General features: G+C 34.9%; 1 protein-coding gene across 2 annotated transcripts in view; it reads left to right on the top strand.

Moving 5' to 3' along the window:
• Positions 1-16,908, top strand: part of LOC114646412 (inactive N-acetylated-alpha-linked acidic dipeptidase-like protein 2) — a 1,943,185-nt gene that overhangs the window by 1,291,801 nt on the left and 634,476 nt on the right. The gene's annotated exons all lie outside the window — the stretch shown is intronic.

The raw sequence follows: 16,908 nt of genomic DNA, 5'->3' as shown, positions 1-16,908 counted from the left end.
CAAGTTACGCAGACATTTCAAATCATACCAGCAATCTTCTAATGAACATTACAATTAATTATCGCAGTTACAATTGGAAAAGATGAATATTAAAGACCCAAAATAAGAGAAACAATCACAAATATGTGCTAAAGATTTCCACTGGCAATGTTTCAATTTTTATCAGTTTTCTTAAAAACCAACTCTCATTTCTACAGGTTTTGCTTATTTTTCCAGCATTGCTTTTTATTAAAGTCTTACTGCATGTGGCAAAAAGCATTAGGCATAAGGAAGAAAATCATTCTTTCACCTCAAACTTATCATTAAGCCACAAATTGTCTGTATGAATAAGATGGCAGGTTGTGGGAAAGAAATAGTAAGTCATGCACAAGAGACAGTGACATAGCGTAGGTGATAAGAGTTTATATCTACAGTCACATATTGCATTCCCTCACCTTGTTGTCTTTTATTTAAGGTATGTTGTTTAGCCTTCATAATCTAATATTTCAAATGCACAACTTAATATTATCCTATTTCAATAATTTATTGCTTTTAGCCTTCATAATCTAATATTTCAAATGCACAACTTAATATTATCCTATTTCAATAATTTATTGCTTTGCTTCCAAATATATTATCACCAAGACATGACCTCCTATCTTGGTGCCATGTGTTCTGATTTCTCACTCATGACTTATAACTTTCTTCTTAAAGTTATTGTATCTTTTCTGCAGTGTATCATTCCATGCATATTACTTTCCCTCTTACTATACACACAGCTTATAGATTGTTACATAACTTGCTGTGATATCTTCATCTCACAGTTTTGCCATCTTCCTATCCTGATTTAATATTTTATAATTGTAAATTCATATTCATGTTATCCATCCATCCATCCATTTTCCAACCCGCTGAATCTGAACACAGGGTCACGGGAGCCAATCCCAGCCAACACAGGGCACAAGGCAGGAACCAATCCTGGGCAGTGTGCCAACCCACCGCAGGACACACACAAACACACCCACACACCAAGCACACACTAGGGCCAATTTAGAATCGCCAATCCTCCTAACCTGCATGTCTTTGGACTGTGGGAGGAAACCGGAGCACCCGGAGGAAACCCACGCAGACACGGGGAGAACATGCAAACTCCACGCAGGGAGGACCCGGGAAGCGAACCCAGGTCCCCAGGTCTCCCAACTGCGAGGCAGCAGCGCTACCCACTGCACCACCGTGCCGCCCTGTTCATGTTATAGTCTCATGAAAATTCTTATTCTATTTTCCTGAGACTGTCATTTATCAGTTATTTCTTTTTTCATTTCTTCTTCCTGGAAAACTTTCATGTTTTCCAAAAATTTATGGGTCAGTTTATTTTATGGTTTTCAACATCTTTGCCATCAGACCACACTGTCTGATCACTGTTGTTAACATCATATTAACTTGACCAATGTTTCTAAAATAATGTATTATTTGTACAATGCAGCACAAGTCATGGATAATTTTATTATTTTTCTGCTAAACTTTTAGCGTATAATATGGATGAAATAACCCTCAGTCTTTGTTTATCAGCTAAATCAGAAAAACACTGTATTACAATTGTCATATTTTTACTTTGAATCACAAAATCATTTTTCTACAGGTGTTATATTGTTACTGTCAGAAATAACTTCTTTTTTTGTTTCGGCATATTTATAACTTTGCTATTATTTTGGACACATCATTTTTTTTTAGTTTTATTTGCCTTGTTTTTTTATGCTCACCACCATTTTATGTTTTTGTTTTCATGTGCACCATTTTTTTCTATCTTTGTCATTTAATTATTTTTACCAATCAAATAATAAGTACAAAATTAGATCCAGGACAAGACAATCATTTTTAAGGAGAATTAAAACTAACAAAAGTATGAAAATCCACCAATCAGCACTAAAAAAATCCTATACGAAAATAGCAAAAGATAAACTAAGGGTCATAGACTGCCTGAGCTACCCAGAGAGAAGGAAAATACAATTGCATAGGCTCCATAATCTAAGAGAAAGAGCAAAGAAAATAATCAATGCCAATGCTCAAGCTGTACATGCCATCTGATCTCGGACAAGCTATACCAATGACTTCAACCTTTGCGTATTGGGGCCAAACCACCTGTTAATCCATGAGGCAGAAACCTCATGTAAAAATAAATTATAAAAAGAAGATTTTCTTAAAGTAAAAGAAAGAAAGTCAGGGGATTAACAGTGACAGGCTAATTTGGTTTCTGTAGCAATTATAACTAAAGAGAATAAACTCTGCTCAATAACAGTGCAAGAGAGAGAGAGAGAGAAGGACAATCCAAGAGAATTAATATTTGAGCTACAAGAGATATATGAAAAGAAAGAATGGAAGAGAGAAAATTAGACAAATAAGAAAGCATAAAGGGGTATGTTTTCTCAGAACATTTAAAAAAAGTGTGCCAGAAGTAAGCTTTATACATACAGTAGATGACAGTTAGGATCCATATCTAGGCCCATTGTATAATGTCTATGGATGCTTACTGGATGCATTGGGTTCATAAAAGAAAAAAGTAATATTTTTAAAAATCAGTTTCCTTGACTTATGGGGAAACACAAGGAAGCCCACGTAACCAGATTAAGAATATTGTTAGGGGTCTATAAGATACCTTACACATAGACAATTACAGACCTACAGTAGTAGAGGAAAGAGAACAAAAGAAGTTATAGAGAAACTGATAAGGATTTGGAGAAGACAGTACACTGCTCACCTTAACACAGCTAAGCTGTAAGTAAAAGAAAAAAAAGGAAAGTGGGAGATTATAACTGGACCTCAGTGACGGGAAACTCTAGAGCATGAAGTCACTATAAATATCACTCTGAGTCAGAATAGCCTTACACATCTAAAGTAGGAAAGAGATGAGTTTGCCACCAATGCACAAAGCCAAATTGTGGAAAACAGAGGTGTGAGACTGGGCAAAAATCAAGAAGCTTTATAACCCTGTGAGCCATGTATTTAAAGCATATGACATAATGGGAACATAATTCAATCCTGAATATCCTTTAAGACTACAGAAAGGAAGAATAGTGAAGAATGTAAGAGTAACTATATTGGATTTAATGTAAAGCTATCAAGATGGATTAACTGAGGGTGTCTACCCAGATCCAAACTGAATGAAGTATAAATGCCTAATGATACAGTTCTAAAACAAGTAAAGACACCCATCCTTAGACCTTTCATGGATTAAAGGTAAGTGTTTAATAGAGGGTCTTATATTATTTCATAAATAGCATATTAAAGATTTAACATCAGTCCAGTGTCTTCAACATCATTCCAGTATCAGACAACATTACACTAATAAAATTGTGAGGAACCACGTTCATTTTAATGACTGCTAGTCTGGAGTAAGATAACAAAGGGGAAGAGAAGGAGACAAGAGTCTGCCTAACACTTTTAAATACTCATGTTTAATTTAAGGTTATGGTGCTTTGTAGTAGACGATGGATATCAATACTAATATCAGTTTGCCCCCTGGACAAATTGCAGGTCGATTTCACAAATCAAGTGTTATAAAAATGTGACCACTGACTGTCTCAGGTAAAATGGGATGGTGTCCTCCTCATTTTGCACACTCTAATGATACATACAATTAGAACTTAGAAATTCAGTAAATATTCCTGCACAGGCAGCTGCACCTTTTGTAATACAGGCATGGAAGCAGCAATGTCATAGATAGATACCTGAGTATGTAATTTAGGCGCAATAAGAAAAGAAGCGACAGAACGTTTTTAGAATTGGGAATAATGTGGTGAGTACAATAACCAGTGTTTATCATCATATAAAGTAGTTGCTGATGTCAGTGAGCACATGCTGTTTTAACAGTTCTAAGGACTGATGGTGCTAAATGCAGCTGGGCTGCTTTTTGTTTGTGTTGTTCCGTATTTCAACAATTACTGTATGTGGTTCAATACTTAATTTTTGCTCTTCAAATTTTCTCTCTCATTGTTCCTACTGGAATGCAGTTTTCCAAATGTATCTAGGGTCTAGGAGCCCAAAAATGTTTTTCTTCTTGTCTTAGCTCTTTATTTTTTATTTTGTAACTTTGATCAACACTTTCATATCCTAGTGACTTAGTGTGGCAGCAGTCACTGGTCTTGTAAATACGTTTTATTGGGGCATAGGAGTGTCTCTCTGTTTTAAAGAATGTAGAATTCCTCAGCAAAGGAATGACCAGCATTTCTAAGTATAGCCCTTCCTTATATATGGGACATGAGCACATGTGTAAGTTAACTAATAACTGCCATACTCTGCAAAGCTATAAATAGGTTTTATCTATTTAAATAAAGCCCACCCCATCCACTGTACAAAATCCTTTTTTACTTTATTCCATTTATCACACATTAAATTGAGATGTCTGAAAAAGTAATAGAAACCAGTAGAACCAGCTGTTACATGGAGCGAGCGAGAGATAGAGCAAGAACATATAGCAAGAGGGCAAAAATGGGAAAAAGAGAAAGCCGTTCTAGTAGCAAACAAGGAAAGGTATGCTGCACCTTTAAAACCCCACCTTCCAAAATCTAAGCACCAGCTGTCTAAATAAGTATAAAGCATGGAATAAATTGCTGAGCCTTTCAGTCATGCTACCAGACATTCTAGATGCACAGTGCAGTACACGTGACCTTATGGTGCAAAGCAGAATACGAAAAGAATCACATTACCTTCTGCAAAGTTTTCAGTTGCTGTCATTTGACACTAAATTCACGTTTCTATGTAAACGTTTGCACATTTCTGATTTTGTAGTCAAACCGTTCACTACATTTCTTGTATTTAATAACCCTAATTTTAGATTGTAAGAATTACATCTTTGGGGAAGAGTATAAAGTTTTAACCATATTAGCAAAATGTTAAGCAAAACCCATTAACCTAGTAAAAAATTTCCATTTCATACATTTGAAAGCCTTGTCTGCAACAAGAGAGACTGGTTCAGACAGAGAAGCAACTATATTCAAAATATAACTGCATAGCATGACTGAATAAAAACAGTTTAATTGGAATGGATTAGCTTAAAAATAAGTAATTGTGATGTGAAGCTGAAAGTTTTACCAACAACTTTGGGAAAAGACGGTTTATCTTGAAAGAAATAAGCTCAATGAAGGGATGTTTAGAATTTCCAGGGAAAAGTTCAGAGTAGAATTCTAAAAAATTATTATTCATCGATAGAGGGTTATTAGTAAGGATGCCCACCTTATTTTTAAGGTCAGGATGGATGTGAATGCCTCACATTTCCACAACTTTACTGCTAACAGTTTAATAGACATGACACAAGTGACATACTATCTAGTTCTTATGCAGTGAATGTCAAATTCACCCCTTTTTAAGAGCAGGGAGTTTCAATTCATATCATTGATTCATATTCTGGGTCCACAAAGCAGCTATTCTTCTAAAATGTGAAATGGGTTTCCATTTCCTGTATTTTTTGCCTCTGCTTACAGGCTGTGCCAATTGTATATCTAATTGTAAAATGACAAATGGTTTGTTTTACAGTCATCTATCCATACATGGGACACCAAAAGGTTCTGAATGTATTTCTATAAACTCCTCTGAAACAGAGGACAGCTTCAAACAGAACTAAAGTAAGGAGCAATCAAATTGCCAGCAGACGGCACATAAAGGAAGCAATGGCAGGTTTTGATCTGAGAGTGACACATGATTCAAACTTCCATTAAAGATGAATGTCGCCAACAATTGAGAAATAAAAATATAGTGGATTTTACAATAAGTATGATGGTGAAGAGAAAAAAGTGAGAATCTCTCGGCAGAGGGGTTAAGCAAACAAAAGGAACCAAACACATTCAGATTGGAGGCAGTTTTGCACAATGAGCAGGTCGAGCGTGGAACGTAGTGACCAGCAGAGGATGAGATCTTATCAAGCATCCATATTCATAAACGCACTCACATTCATAACAAAAATGACCTTGTGATCTTTCATTTTAAAAATTTGTCTTGTATTGTACAGTTGAAAGCTTGATTGATAAGGTATTACAGCATACACCACACACAACACGCATCTTTATCTCACCAAACCCAATTAACATGTAACAGAACTGACACAGATGATCAGACCACATGTCCAATATTTTAGCTTGTAATTTGAAGTGCGTAAGAATGATCACCCCTTTCTTCTTAGAGCTGGGAGATGCCAAAACAGTGACAAAATAACTCTTGTTGCAAAATCTACCCACATCTCCATTGAGCAATTTAGATTCTTGCATAAACAGGAAATACACTTTTTACACCACAGGCAATTAAGGGGGCCAATTTAGCTCCAGAGCCTTAAATGTTCAATTAGGCTACTGAGAGATTAGCCATAAAGAAAGTGTAGGAGAAATTAAAAGCTGAGATAAGAAATTAGATATGGTTGCAGCCCAGAGTGTGGCAGCAGTGGGTTACGGCAATCCCACCAGGAAACTAAGTATTGAATAAAAATCACAGGACTAATGTTACAAAAAACACCTCTACATCCCTCGAAATTATAACTAAAAATAGAATAGAAAAATAGAAAACTTTAACAGGACTGAAAATACCCCTGGAATATCCATACCCTCCAACAACCCTTCCTATGGACAAGAACATACACATAAAAACAAACAAGAAATCCATGCTGGAAGGAACTGGCATTATAACTTGAATGCGACAAAGCACTCCAACCAGAGCCCACCCCTGCAGCCAACCCATGTACCCATAAATGCTTACAACAACAACAATGACAACAACAACATTTTTAGAGTACATTTTCATACAAATGATGTACCTCAAAGTGATTTACAAAATGCAGAAAGAAAAAAGAAAAATATAAAAATAGACCTCTTTAAAAATCTATAATGAGAGCTGGAAAAGTAAAGGTTAAAACACAGACCTTTGGGAATACTGTACAGTAAAAGAGACAAACCAACAGAGTAAAACTGCATTTAACAAAGAGGTTCAGTACTACAATACATTCTACAAACCCTGGGCAATATTATTAGCGCTGAAGAGAGCGGTGCTCTCTGATCTGAAGGTCCAGTGAGACTGAAAACTTCTAAAGTTGGACCATTTTAAAGCTTTAAGTTGTCAGGAGATAGCCAGGGATATGATGCATAGGCCCTTTAAACAAAGTTTTGTAAACATAAAGGGAAAACTTTGATACACAAGTTACTAATTTATTTCAAGAAATAAAGCTAACATTTGCTATTGCATTCAAAATGAGTATAAGGTCTTGAATATATACAGTATGTTCATGTGGTTATAATTTTCAGTTCAATTTAGTTTATTTTTTCATGCTTTAGATGTGGGCTATAAACATAAACCTGAAGTTTTATTTGTCGTTACTGACTTAAAAAGTGACCCTGATGAGCTTACTTCCCTTGCCATCTGATCTGTTTGTTATCACACCACTGAATGAATATATCCACTGTTCACCCATCACTTAGGAATGGGAGGCAGTTATTTGCCAAGTCTGTCTGGAAAGTTCAGGACATTCATTTTCAGAAATTTAATAATAATAATAATTCAAATAAAACAATATCAATGTGCTTTAAGAATGAATAATTATTTACAGAAATGTTACAGATAGCAATGAAATTTCGATCTCAAGTATTTACCCAGGTTCTGACCAAATGCCAATCCTTCTGCAGACTAATCTAAAATTGTGTTACAGAGTAGTGCAATGTCTTTGTACTCTATATTTTAAATATTTTTACTTAAGGTATCATATTTAAACAAACACAGCATAGTCATTTTAGGAACTAACCTTAACCCAACTCTAATATTAACCATGTTGGAATGTGCAGCATATTTATTATAAGACTGTTTATGAAATCTGTGTGTTTTGTTTGTTCAGTTTTTATAAATGTTTTGTTCGTTTCTGCACTGGGAGCTTCAGAGACTGAACACTGCAGCAGTCAATGGTCATGATGGTAATGTACATGAGTGGTAATTAAAATGGCTTATAGTAAGCCTCTTTAAACACCAAGTAAGGCTCAGCTTCACTGTGGATATGTTGACCCTTCAGTATGCAGCTGATGAGCAGTGATAATATCAATTCAAAGAATTGGTCTCACACATGTTGGCTTCAGTTGTGGAAAGAGTTGACTTGTACGTGTGAAGTGCATATAGCATGGAATTCTATATGAAAATGTTCTTTAAAATGTAGAGTGTATGAGCATTAATCTTTTTTCAGATGATTAAATAAAGTAAAAAATAAATAAATGGTAACTGGTAAGGAAAGCATGATAATATGTTTACTGTATGTTTATAAGTGGGTCTGGTAGTTAAATGTAGACTTGCAGTACACTTTACTTTTCCTGTTTAGCTGCAAAATAAGTAATTTTGAGGATGTGTATTTAAATCTATTACCAGTAGTTAGGTATTTTTTTAGAATTTTCTTAGCAACGACAGAAACAATTTGTAAAAGTCCTTGTAAATACTTAAAAAAAATACTGTTCTTACTTTCATTTCTGCTGCCACTGTATCATGCAGTATTTATATGATCCAAAAGTTGTTAATAGCACTCTTTCAGAAATGGATCCTAATTAAAAGTTCTCAAATACAGCATTTTCCACACTTTTGCATACATACTCCTAAATGCAGTATTGTACATACTTATGTTATTTTGCATTTTTCCAGCAGAATTTACTGTGCAAGAAATTAAAAATATTACATGGCCTTAGTTGCAATACATTCCTGAGTGTCAAGAGTAAAGAATAGCATGCCAGATGAACATAGTGTGATTTCACAGCATCCACCAGGCTCACTCTGCGTCCATAACCTGCATGTGTCTTAGATTAATGAAGATCTCAGGCAGAACTGCCTCCAGGCCATATTGTGTAATCATTTAATAACAATATGTAGCCAAATGGTATTCAGAATGAATTGCATTTTGCTAGTCTTCTGGAAATGAGTTTCTGTAAACAGGTAATTCCTATGTGTTGTACTAATGAGAGTATAAATTGATTTTTATTATTATTATTATTGTTGTTGTTGTTTGAAGTCACTTGTAGAATCTCCTCATTTTTCTAATATGAAGGGAAAATGTATTTTTTTTGCACATGATCTCTGAAATCACATCCTAATTATAAGAACTGTGACACTTTATTCAAATTGTGAACATTTATCCTGTGTTTAGGATAATCATGCATTTTTTAGGTTAGTTTTCTATGCCATCTACAAAAATTTACAAAGGTGACCTTGTAGTTTAACCTATTTTTGTTTGTCTCTGACCAGACGACTTTGTTAAGGGATTTAAATACTGACATAAACACAATGTTGTTGTGTGGAAGCAGTATCTGTCTTGGGATTGTGCAAGCAGTTATTCTTTTCCAAAAGGGTAAGATAAGTAAGCCTTTTAAATGGAAAAGCAGAACTGAATATTATTTGAGGATAGCAGAGGATTTCGCTACAGGCATGTTAATTTTATGGGATTCACATTGGCCATTACTATATGTACTGTTCAGAGTACATTTAAAGTACCTTAGGTGAAAATTGTAGCTAGTCATATCTCAGGATAAGCAGATGTGAATTATACAATACAGTGTAACAGGAAAATACCTTATCAATTAAGTATTACTGTATTTACAATGGCAGTTACATGACAAAATCACCAGTTTTAAACTTGTCCTTTAAAATGATGAGGATTTTTCCATGTATACAATTCAGCTGGAAATTTTGCTGTGTGCCTCAATGAAAATTGATTAATGGATGGGTGTCTGTTGTGCTATAAATAATTGCATGATTCTATAAACATTCTGTTATATATTTAATCAGTAATTATGAATATGCACATTAAAGAAAGACAGTTATTTGAATTGAAAAATAAAGCAATAAACTAACAAATAACGTTTGAATAGAAAGTGCAATAAAAACGTCTTTAAGAATGTAATAAAATGTTTTATTATGAGTATAAAACTTGTACTAGAAATAGAATGCTTTATTAAAGTCTTTAATTTGGGTGCAATTTAAGATCCGTATACAGCATGATGTTACTGGCAGTAATAAATAACATTTAACATATTAGATGTAATAAATCAATATGTGCTGTAAATTCACAAGTCTAGTCAAAAAAAAAATCATACGTATTCACCTCTGGAAAAATAAATTACTTATTAACGTTTTCTGTTTTACTGAAAAAATTCATTACTTCACTATATTTAATTGATATCAGTACCATTCAGTTATAAACTATTCTGAAATTAATACATGAGCAAAGTTTTATTATCTTCAAGAAGTATTTAAAAAGTCTGCAAAAACTGTATGAAGATGATAAAAAAGAAACTGTAGTAAGCAGAAGAAAAGCTTACTTCTCAAGCTACTGTATATAAAATATATTTGATATTAGTACGCTCATAATTACGGAATCGTTTAATAAAAGCAGGTTAGCCAGAAATGGTACAATCCCAAAACAAGGTGGAAGGCTGGACTGTAAGAGATCTTAGTTACTAAAACAATATTTATTTGTTTGTTTGCTTGTTTGTTTTTAAGCAGACACAATCATTATCATAATGCATACATCATGAATATATATATAAGAATGTAAGAAAGAACACATAAGACTGCTAACTGAATATCAATAGCTGGAATTTGAAAGGGCTGAGTCATAAGTAAATCATAAGTAAAATTAAATATAATGATGGCTTACCCCAAGAATCTTTATTCAAGCTATGGGCTGTTGCAAGAGATACATTAATGCAAATCACTCTCTTTAGAATGATGAAACAATGTATGACATATGTGTTTGCAACTGTAGTGTAGCCTTCTGCCACAAAGCAAAAAAAAGGGAGATACAGGCCTCAAAACCATCAGTCGGACCTTAACTTTACCTTGGTGTAGCTCCCCAGAGTTGGCTTCACCACTGGAAGAGCTCCAAACTCACCATGCAGGCTTCAGCCCTGTTGATACTTCTTCAATATTGACTTCAATACTACTGGTGCCAGTCTCCCAGAGTATGGGAGACATGAAACACTAAGACATAGACACTTGACATAATACATAATAAAACTGATAAATATTTAATAAACAACACCATGTTAAATACATAAAATACATACAAAACAAAAGTAAAAACAAAATCAATAAAAACATGAAAAATAATATTTAAATAAAAAGATTAAAAGAACAAAGCAAAAACCTGTGCCATGCCTGTATCCTTCTTCTTCTTCTTTTGGCTGCTCCGGTTAGGGGTTGCCACAGTGGATCATCTTCTTTCATATCTTCCTGTCCTCTACATCTTGTTCTGTGACACCCATCCACCTGCATGTCCTCTCTCACCACATCCATAAACCTTCTCTTAGGCCTTGGATAGTGATACTTAAGTGTAGTTCTCTATTGTAGCATTCCTGAGGATCCCTGAAGCTTTTGTATAATCTTCATTCAAAAAATGTGTGATTTCTGGCTATCTTTTCTCCTTAATCAGCACATTTATAACTTTATTTTGGCAAAGGAAGTCATCGCTTTCTTAACCATTGGCTCCAGCCATCAAAGACATTTTAAAGGCCTGTGTGCGTGACCCTTGGAGTTTTTTTTTTTAACCCATGTTCAGAGTGATACTTTTTTGTACAATGTCTAGAGTGTCGTGATTAATTGTTTATTGCTAATAATATACTTGACATTTTTCATTTATTTAATTATGAAGTCAATATCTCCAACCAGCCGCTCACCCATCCATTCATCCATTTTCTTAACCTACCTAACTTGCAAAAATGCACCAAACCTTTTAAGTCCCTTTCAATGTGCCCTTGCCTTGCCTCTACAACAAATTTTCTACTTTAATTACAACATTGACTGTGAACATGCAGCAAAACAAATAAGGTCTTAGCATGTAAAATACATCATAGAGCCATCTATAAATTTAATGTTTAGCATTACTAATGTTTCAAGTACTTTTAAAGAAAATTAACTAAGTAATGTACAGTATGTACAAATTATTATGCACCAAAATCCAATAATGATCAGGCTCACATTAATAGCTACTGTACCAGACCTGACACAAAAGAATTCTGAAGCCTGTCAACAGTTAAGAAGCATCTTTTTTTTCATTGAGCACTGTTTTTAATTTAAGGCTTTTATTTGACTATAGCACTACAGTTCTTGTTCTGCACCTTGAATTTTGTTACCTCTTTCTCATTAACCTTCTACCTTCTTATCACTCAAAATTTAAGCAGAAGGTTAATTCTGAAGTTAACCTCCCCTTCCAATTGCTGTTCAGTTTGGATTTATTTTACAGTAACAACCTGTTTTAGAATTTTGCTCGGAATCAACTAAAAAAATGTTACATGCAAGAAAAGTGTTGAATGAAGAAGAGTGTCACAGATTTGTCAGGATTCCACTAGTAAAGGTTTTTTTTTATAGTTTCACTGTGGTTAATTTTGTAGTTATTTGTTATGATCCAGTGCAATCATGTCCTGATTGTTTTGTTTAATTTGTATAATTATTATTGTCTTTTATGTTGTGTTAGATTGTTATTTCTTTTCATCAAGATGTCATACTGTTGAGAGCAGTGGTGCTGTTGTAAAGCCACGAGAGCCTAAAGTTTCACTGCAGCGCAATACATACAATCTTGAGCTAGATTTTTGAAAACAATATAAGGCTAAGTTCACACTGCAACTCAAATCCCATTTCTTCACTTTTAAGTGACACAGATTTGATCTTTTTAGAGAAATGTGATCAGCAACACACAACATGGAATCACAACTTTTTTAGAAAGAATGTGGACTACTTTCTTAACTACTGTTTTATATTCAAATCTGTAAAATATACTTCCCAGCAGTTCTGGCTCCTCTCTCCACAGGATTCTATGTACCGTGAAGATTGCACTCAAAGAAACAGCTACTGTTTGTTGTTTTCCATTTCGACCCCTTGCTATCATGAGCTGACAGATTTGTAGATGTCCTGCTCTGAAATGATATGAAGTAGTGCAGTAACCAACATCTATTCTATATCTATATCAGGTTGAATCTATCTTTTATTTTTTTTTTAATTTTTCATTCTGCTCATGCATATCATGTTCAGGATAGACATCTGTACATACTTATATCAGATTTGGACCACTTTCTAAATTAAATATAACTGTAAAAAAAAGAGGCAAAAATCAAAATAGAGTCACTTTTATCTAAAAAGAATCATGTTTGTTCAACAACACCCTGAATAACATTACATGCAAGAAATATTAAATGTGAGAATATTAAATAAGGATTGAAATATGATATTCCTATGTGTTAGGTATGCTATGGGGGGCGGGGGAATAAAAGAATAGCATACCCTTTAGTACCTTTTCTGTTATGACACTTTTTTTCCTTTTAAAAGCCCTTCTACATTTGGTCTAGTGCTTTGCTACTTTTCATTTTAGATATTTTCCTATTTTGTGATGTCAGCTTCTGCCTAGTAACTTTGCATTTGTTATTCTTGGCTACTGGGAAATCTCAGCTTCCTGCATGTTTATGTCTTTATTCTTACTTCATAAACAATAATGTATGAAGTATAAAGGGGCTTCGCTGTCCTTTGGCCTTGGAACCCCTAGAGCATAGGTGTCAAACTGCTAATTAACTTCTTTTGCTTTAATTTTAATTAACTTGACTCAGGCCCATTAGTTGTCTCTTTTTTAATTAGCAGCCAAACAATAATGAGACACAAAACGAGCCGCCACATGACCAGCTCACCTGTACCCGTCACACAATATCTGAAAATAAAGAAAAGTGAAGGTCTCGGTAAGATTGATCTCTCAGGTCACCAAAACATTTTGATGAACTGAAATTCAATAGTTTTGGAAATGTCGGCTGTGGCAGAATGAGAGCAGCAACAGGCCACAAAATGAAATAATGGGCTTAATTAACAGCAAGAATCAGCTTCTCATTAATAGATTGGTTGGAGTGAAATTGGTTGGAGTTTGAAATCCCAGTTTAGCTGCTCATCAGTTGGCTCGTTTAATGTCTCATTTCTGTTTGGCTGCCATTTCATGATGAAACAAATCAATTCAGAGGACTGAATCCTTAAAAACAGGGCTATTAAAATGAAGGGAAAAGGAATTAATTAGCAGTGAAAACTGGTCACTGATTAGGAAAAGGGTCAGAATGAAAACCTGCAGCCACTGCGGCCGTCCAGGCCTGGAGTTTGACACCCCTGCCCTAGAGGTTTATTTTCTCCAACATCTTGCTGGCTAGAATTTTCATCTTCCTCGCTTCCATGGCTATCTGACTATAGCATTTGTTTATTGGGCTAGACGTTCTCATAGATACTATCTTAAAAAAATTATTAAAAACTGTTCCTCAGCTTTTAGCTTGCTTTTAGCAACTCTCTTTAACTATTACTTTTGTAAAGCATGTTAAATTACTTTCATGTATGAAAGTATACTATATAAATAAATATTGTTATGTTTGTTTCTTGCATTTTATCTTTTGTTTCAGTTATTGCTCCCTTTCCTGTGTTTGCCCATATGCCTGTTCTGAATTTTCCTTGAACATGTTTGACAACCAGCTGCTATTGCCTAATGTGCAATCTATTTAACCCCTGGCCACACAGTTGGCATTTTGCATATCTGAAAGCATGTCAGGACCTTTGTATAGGGCAGTTGGCATTTCAGGGAGGTAATGACTGGATAGCATTGTCATGAGACTATTGATGCACCATGAAGGTTAGAGGAAGAAGACTCTTTCAAAAACACGGTGGCAGGTTTGTATTTGTGCTTGTCAGATACTCACAACATTTATCAAGGGTCAGCATGTTTTCTTCAGTCTGTGTTGCCTGTTTACTGTGATATATACCTCATCACTGTTAGAGCACCCAATGGCACTATTAGTTTTAGATTCAGAAAAGATTTTGATACACTTGAATGGGGCTACCAGTTTACATATATTTAGGATAGGCCTTAAAATCATAGCTCTATCAATATGAAAAGTGTTTTATTTTCTGAGGATTCAACACACGGAAGAAATGTATCACTTGCAAAATACTGCTATGCAAATTTTGGCAGATAAATCTAAACAAACAAACTGCTCGTGTCCTTAGCCCAATGTTTCAAACACATAATGGCCACAGTTGCTTTTGGTTCTCCATCCCTGCTTGACTGCATTTATCTTTAGTTGGAATTTAAATTAAATTTGTTAATTCTCTGTGCATTTTAGTGTGTGATGTGTTTTATATTGATTTGTTTCCTTTTAGTACTTAGATTTGTACAGTTGACATTGTCTTCAAAACATTTGAAATGATGATGTTGTTTCATTTCACTTTGACATATTCTTTACAAAGCAGCTAGTTTATAGTCAGACTGCTGTGTTTCCTTGTACTGCATGTGAGTGTTCACCTTAAACACTTTTAACATTTCTTTAAGTTAATTAGAAAAAGTTGGTGTTTTTGCAGTCTACATACATAGTAAAAATAAGGAAATTAAGATTCCAGTTAAGCATACTGCAGAAGTTCAGTTAAAGGTGTGAGACAGCTTCTCATTAATAGAGAATGAAATGAAAACCTGCAGCCACCACAGTAGGGCTCCAGGAAATGATCATCACTTGCTGATGAATGTGTCAGGAAAATGAAAGCTTTAAATATAGTAATATGTAAAGCATGCCTTTATTGCGATGTATTCCAAAGCTCAATTTCATCCTCATTTTCGTCTATGGAAATAAAAACTAAATAAGTTTTAGAATAGCAGTTGCATTAGTTTTTGGTCAGGGTTTTAAGGTGACTCTGTTTTCCCCATTATACTCTTTATTACATAAGCAATTTCAGAATGCCCCAAATCCCATTATTTTACCACATGTCAACGTTGACTGCTGCTGTAGTTCAACACTTCCTCCTTTCTTTTACATCTGTAACACATTTATGCATGCATTATTGGTAATATGCCCAAAACATTAGCAGAGTGCAAATGTGAGTGTTGATAATATAATACAACCTGAGAATAGACTACCAGGTGGCTGTCTTGTCTTGTTATGCTGATTGTTCTCTGATCCAGCTTGGTCCTTGCTCCCACATGGCTTTTGAATGGGGTGGCAGAAACAGCATGGCCCGTTTGAAGATGTTCTCCTCAGGATGGAAAATGGTATAGAGAGAGAGAGAGAGTAATGGATGTCACCAGAGTGCTGCTCACGGCTTTCAGAGACAGCCTCTTCATGGCTGACTAAAAGACCTCTTCATTTAGCATGGCTATGAGAAGATGTTGCCAGTTCACAACTGATGACTGGCAGTTCAGCATGGTGCAAATCTTCAAATTGATATGTTTCATTGTCTGACTATATGGCAATTTAACTACTAAGTATTATTTTGTAATTACCAACAACAAAATTCATGCAAGTATAGTATTAGGTAAATGATATGACTTAAGGATAAATTGTAAAGTATTTAAAATCTAATACTGTAATGCTGCAATGTGCAATCCGGGGTTGCCTTGTCCCTGATACTGTCAGAATATGTTAAAGAGACAGAAAGTAAACGGTTACTGCATATTACAGAGTGAATGTTTGCCTAATTCAAATCTAATTTATTAGATTGATTTGAATAAAATAGGTGTAATGGGGGGCATCACTGGACTGATGTATTGTTTAAGAGGGAGACAGCCTTCCAAGGTTATATATCCCTGATATGTTAAGTGACAGTGTTCCTGGACCAGTGCACCCATTTATACATCTGCAGGGCATACTGGGGATTGTAGTCCTGTCGCGAAGCCCAGTTGTGTTCCATAGGTGCCACAAAGGGGAACTGTAGAGGAGGGCTAGCTCTACTTTGAGGGGCTTCTACCTGACCTGGAAGTGCTTCCTTCATGCAATCTCTGGGTCCTATACAAAAGGAACCTCCTCATTTCACTTGGAGGATCTAAATCACGAGTAGAAGGACAACACCTGCCTGGATGAAGTGGTGGAAAGGAAGACTGAGAGAAAGAAAAGAAGTAAAAACAGAATTTTGTTTAGTAGAAGACCTGTA

This window comes from Erpetoichthys calabaricus, chromosome 2 (genome assembly GCF_900747795.2).
Source record: "Erpetoichthys calabaricus chromosome 2, fErpCal1.3, whole genome shotgun sequence".
Taxonomy (NCBI): domain Eukaryota; kingdom Metazoa; phylum Chordata; class Cladistia; order Polypteriformes; family Polypteridae; genus Erpetoichthys; species Erpetoichthys calabaricus.
This window is presented reverse-complemented; position numbering and strand designations above follow the sequence as displayed.